Source organism: Leopardus geoffroyi, chromosome D1, assembly GCF_018350155.1.
Source record: "Leopardus geoffroyi isolate Oge1 chromosome D1, O.geoffroyi_Oge1_pat1.0, whole genome shotgun sequence".
Classification (NCBI taxonomy): Eukaryota; Metazoa; Chordata; class Mammalia; order Carnivora; family Felidae; genus Leopardus; species Leopardus geoffroyi.
This window is the reverse complement of record NC_059329.1, coordinates 46339311-46345146: the sequence shown is the minus strand read 5'-3', so window position 1 is coordinate 46345146 and position 5836 is coordinate 46339311. Positions and strand designations below refer to the sequence as shown.

At 41.4% G+C, this 5836-nt stretch overlaps 1 pseudogene; it reads right to left on the bottom strand.

Annotated features, from left to right (window-relative positions):
- Positions 1 to 1894: 1894 nt before the first annotated feature.
- On the bottom strand, positions 1895 to 5518 carry LOC123601061 (annotated as a pseudogene).
- Between the last annotated feature and the right edge of the window lie 318 nt (positions 5519 to 5836).

The following is a 5836-nucleotide window of genomic DNA, read 5'->3' as shown; positions in this document are numbered from 1 at the left end:
GGCCCCTGACCCTGTTGAGTTAAAGAGGGCAAGGATCTGTTTCCTTCAGCTTCAGTAATGGAATGTGGTCACTAGGAATTACTTTCCCACCAAGATTACACACAGTCTGGATGTATGCATTTCAAAAGGAAATTTGGATGCTCTCAGGGCTGTCAAAACAAAACAAATGCCAACTAGAACTGTGTTTTCAAATGGACTAGTTGAAATGTAGGAGAAAGGGCTTAAGAAGTGAGGATGAGAGGAAATAGGGAAGAGGGTAAAAACAATGGGAGTAGTTAGAAGAGCAGGAAACATTTCACTCAAGAAAAATTATTTTTTAGCAATAGGTACATCAGCATACAAGTCACCATGGCTTTTTTTGTGTCCATAACATGATCTTTAAAGCTCTCTGAAAGCGCAGAGTATGGGAAGCACATCTTGGTGACGTAGAAGTATGGTCACCCTCTTTCACCACCAGAGGGTGCTTTCTGTGTAAATAGTATGCTGTGGATTTTGGGGATATTCCCAAACACCCACTGTTTACAAAGTGCTTTTATGTAACAATCACTCAAGAAATATTGAGTTGCTATTGGAGATAAGAAATGTGATCCCAGATGAGAGACACCTAACCAACCCATACAGATATGGAGGCCAAGGTTTCCTAATAACATCTCTGGCTTGGGCACAAGGACCTTGTAGAAATTAGAAGGGAAATTCAACCTAAGATGGAACTACCAAAGAGGTGGAGAGGCTTGAGAAAGCACAGTGCTTTCTAGGAATCACAAGTGGCGGGATGGGAATGTAGAGAGGGAGAGTATTATAGATAAAGGAAACAGGATAAACAAAGGTGTCCAAAATGTGTGCATAAGTTTAGATTCAACTATGGCTATTTAATTGTTTGGCTTGTTATCTGACTCATCTCAATTTTGCATCCCATGACCAGAACTTGAGCAAATGAACTGTTTTGAATAATTACTCTGAATCTGTCCCTTGGAATTTCCACTGCTTTCCTTAGCCAATTCTTGTTCTCCAGCTTCCTCATTTTTCCATGCTTTATTTTTATGTGCTAGAGCTGTATTAGAAGGAACTCATTGCAAAACAAGTGTTGTATTCAAATACACAGAACCTCAAATGCTTATGGAACACCTACACTGTATATATAGAAGAATAAGAAAAAATCTATACCCTATAGTACTGATGCATTCATTCTGCTTGTATCTTATTCAGTGGTTCAAGCAATTATTATTGTGTCCATATGGTATGTCAAATACTGTGTTAGCACTTTACATCTGTTCTCTCATTTAACATGGAGTTGCATGATTCCCATTTTACTGATGATGAAACTAAGACTCAGAGAAATTAAGTTTTGCCCAAGGTTTTCAGAATAGAAAATTAAAGACCTAAGACTTAATTTTCCATTAAATATTACCATGTCTGTCTTCTTTATATCATGCAGGTCTCTGTTCGAATGTAATCTCAGAGAATACTTTCCAAATAGCTGCCTCACTCTGTGTTCAATTGTCCCGGCTTATTTTTCATTGTAGTACTTACTATTACATTATTTAAATTTTGTCATTTGTATCTCCCACTAGACTCTGATTCCTGTGAGTTTGAGCTCTTGGCTATATTACTTACTGTTTATTATAACACTATGTATAATACAGCCTGGCACATAATAAGGAGCTGAGCAAATTTTTGTTGAAGGATTGACTCTCAAACCCAAACTCAGCCTATTCTATGTGATATTTCTAATAGGTTAAGAAGATTTCATTTTTAAATGCCCTGATACCAAAGAGTGTGGTGCACAGAGCTTGTGAATGCAACGTGCCAAATAATATGTAAACTGCTGGTCCATACTTTTTTAAAATTAGAGTTTAATTTGCATGTAGTAAGATAAATCTTAAGCATGTATGTATTTTTTTTAGAAAAATTCCATTTTAATTAAACTGTACAGTCTGAATTATTTCCTCTGACACTGAGGTTAAAAATAGAAATCAATTTCTGCAACCTTCCAAAGCAGACTTTGAAATGTCAAGGTTTTAAAAATTATTTTATAGCATGAATTTACATATAAATACAAACTGTACAATGTATTAACTTAGCAATCAACGAGCTTCCATCATGGAGAATATCTGGTACTGGGACAGGCCAGGGCAGAATTCAATTGCTGCCGCCTTAGTGGAAGACTTTTCAGCCTTCTCAGCAGTTCGTGGGGTGACAGGTCTACAGTCCCTTCTTCACCACTCAGGCTGTCACTGCTGTTGGTACTCTCAGAACTACTGCTCTTCTCCGAATTTTTATTCTTTTGCTTGACTTTGTATTTGTGCTTCCGGTGTTTCTTTTTCTTCTCTTTCCTCCATCTGTGCTCTTTCTTGGTCTTCTGTTTTTCTTTTTCTTTTTTTTTTTTTTATGTTTCTCTTTCTGAGGTGCCTCAAGTTTCTGATGAACATTGGGCCAGAAGATGGGACGTACTTGTGGGCCCGAACACTTCTCTTTCATCTATCTGCATCTTTTGTATCAGAAAGGAAGGTGCGTGCTCCTGGAGGGCTGCCAGCTCACTAGCATGTGCCATGGATTATGTTTCCATTCAGTCAGTCTCTTGAGAGCTTTTGAAGTCAGCCTCCCTGGTACCTGCCTGATCATCCTCATTGTCGCCTTGCTCATCCTCAGTGGATGAGGACTTCTCATCGGAGGAGCTGGCAAAGATGGCCTTAAATAAGTCCATGGATGGGTGGCTCCCTTCTCCTTCAGTCTGTGAATCCACACCTTTGCTTACATTCTTATTTGAGAGTGATTCCATCACATGCTCTTCCTCTTTGATTACTAAAGAGCTGGACTCTTGTTTAGGTGGAACAACTTTTGATCTAGCCAAACTTAAAAATTCACTAATGGGATCTTTTTTCTTTTCTTGTTTAGATGTATCCCATCTTGATGGTTTTTGTGATTTGTTGGGACCTCAGTGTTGCAGCCCTTTTTCACTTGCTGCTTGAGTTGTAGGTGAGGAAGTGGTCTCTGGGAGTGTCAGAAAGTTGAAGACTGAGAATTTGTCACATTTCACTCTTGGTAAGCCAACCAAAGTTGAATCTGGATAAGGGTCAGGGACATGAAACCTCTTACACAGAAGCTTGTCAGGATGCCACTCAGATGTGTCTCGGGTAAGCTTCCCGAACGGCTTCAGCTTCACAGCTGACTGCTTGTCATTGACATCATTCTCTTGGTCTTGAGGGACTTCCACTTGATCTGAATTGTCCTCCTCCTTGGCATGCATGAACCTGGAGGACAAGGTCAAATGGGAAGACACATACAGCAGGGCTGCCCAAGCAAACTTATCCCGCTCGTGGCCTCGCTCCCATTCTGTCATACTGGGGTTCAGACAACGTTCCAGGGCATCTTTCTGGAAGATTCCTATTTATTAAATTAGATTCCCGTTTCCTATTTACTAAAAACTCTTCTTATAGTTTTTGTTTTTCTGGATCTTCACGAAAGGTTTGAAGTTGCTGGCTGTTGTGGTGGCTGTCCTACCACTAAATGCCATGTGCCATGAGCAGGGCCCGACGTCCAGAGGGGAGGGCTGGGGTCTGTTGCTTGAGGCCTTCTGGGTCAGACTCCTGGCCTTGAGTTGAGCTGCTTTAAGGTCAGTTACATGCTTCATTTCTTTGATTCTCTCTTTATCTTTTTGGGACAGAAACTCTAACACTGAAGTAGATGAGCCTTGAATGGGTGTTTCTCCCAGCAACTCCACCCACTTGGAGGCATTCAGTTGGTGCCTACTATGTGTCCCTGGGTTAAGCATTGGCTTTCCAGCTGACTCTGACAATACCTGAATTAAGTGGGTGTTCTCTAAGGTTTCAGCTACCACAGGTCTGAAATAATGTACCGGTTGATAGTCTCTTGGCGATTCAGGTGGTGGGGAAGTGTTTTTAGAAGATAAAGGTTTAGGGGCGCCTGGGTGGCGCAGTCGGTTAAGCGTCCGACTTCAGCCAGGTCACGATCTCGCGGTCCGTGAGTTCGAGCCCCGCGTCGGGCTCTGGGCTGATGGCTCAGAGCCTGGAGCCTGTTTCCGATTCTGTGTCTCCCTCTCTCTCTGCCTCTCCCCCGTTCATGCTCTGTCTCTCTCTGTCCCAAAAATAAATAAACGTTGAAAAAAAAAAAATTTAAAAAAGAAGATAAAGGTTTAGAAGCCAAGGAAAATCCATCCAAAATTTTGCTAATGTATCGAAGATCTTTCTTTGATTTTTTCTGACTTCTATACTGCCTGGGTGCTGTCCAGCCATAGAGTCCATCTCCAGGCTCCTCATCTTTCAAAATGGTGTCATATTTGGATAAAGTTTCTGTGGCATAGATGTCATCATCTTCCTCTTCCCAGGGCACCAACACCAAAAGCCTGGCCTGAAATTCCCAGTTTTCTTCCTTTATTCACTCCAGTCTCTCCAAGGAGATCGCTGGCTCCCTCAGGTCCCGCACTGAAAAGATTAAAATGTTTTCCTGAGGTTCCAAACAATGCTTGGTGGGGATCCAGGCCCTTGTAAGCCAATCCATGCACGTTATCTTTAGGTGTGAAATCCACAGGTGTGATGTCTTTGGGTGCAGAGGTCACATTTTCAGGCACATAGTCATTGTCTCATCCTCAGATCCTTCAGAGCCTCCAGGGGGTAACGCACAGCCATAGATTTTTACTCCTGGATCAGGTTTTTGTCAGTGAGGTCTTCTCTTTACTCGAGGGCCAATTCCTTGTCCTTCCTTCCAACCCATTTTTCTTAGCAATTCAAAACCAGTACATAATTTTGTTGGTGTTATGAGGTCATCAAGGAGAGTAGCCCCAGGAATAGGGGAGTAGCAGTTGCTAACTGCCTGGCCTTTTCTCATATTCTATCTTTGGTTTCGGAAGCAAAATCATCCATGGTGACAATCGCTTTAGGTGCTATCCCAAATTCAGTAAGATCCTCTTCATCTATAAAGTCTTCAGGATCAAGAACAGATTTGTCTGCTCTGTTCTGTCATGAAGACATGAAGGAAGAGGGCGTCCATCCTTCTTTTGAGCCAACAATGTTGAAGTACCCAGCAGAGAAACCTCCGCTAAAGGCCCCATGAAACTGTTTATACCTTCCTTTTTCATCTCTGACAGTCTGATCCTGAAGAGGAATTGGTTTCTTTGGTCTTTCACCTTCCAGCGGCTCCAGGTCCATCCCATAGCTGACCAAGTCCTCTTCGCTGTCACCGCCCAGCACCACCATCCTGCTCCCTTCTTCAGCATGTGTGTATTTTTACAGATGTTATATGCTTGTGTAACCACTACCCAGGTCAAGATACAGAACATCTTTAGCCCCTGAGGGAAGTCTCTTTTATTACCTCCCAGTTGATATCCCATCTCCCAGAGGTAACTTTTTTTGACTACTGTCACATAAATTAGTTTGCTGGTTCTTGAGTTTTATATAAATGTAATCTGTAGGTTGTACTTTTGCATTTATAATCTTTTGGATAAATGAAAATCATCTTTTGGATAATATTTTGGAGATTTATCTATGTTGTATATTTCAGTAGTTTATTCTTTTTTTATTATTGTGTCATGTTCCATTGTATGAATATACCACAATTTGTTTATCCATTTATTTATTTATTTTTTTAGAGAGAGGGTGAGTGTGAGTGGGAGAAGGGCAGAAAAAGAAGGAGAGAGAGGAAGAATCCCAGGCAGATTCCATGCTGTCAGCACAGAGCCCAACATGGGGCTTGATCTCAGGAAGTGTGAAATCATGACCTAAGCCAAAATCAAGAGTTGGACACTTAACCGACTAAGCCACCCAGTTGCCCGCCATTTACCTTAAAAATTTTTTTTTACGGGATAGAAGGAACATACTTA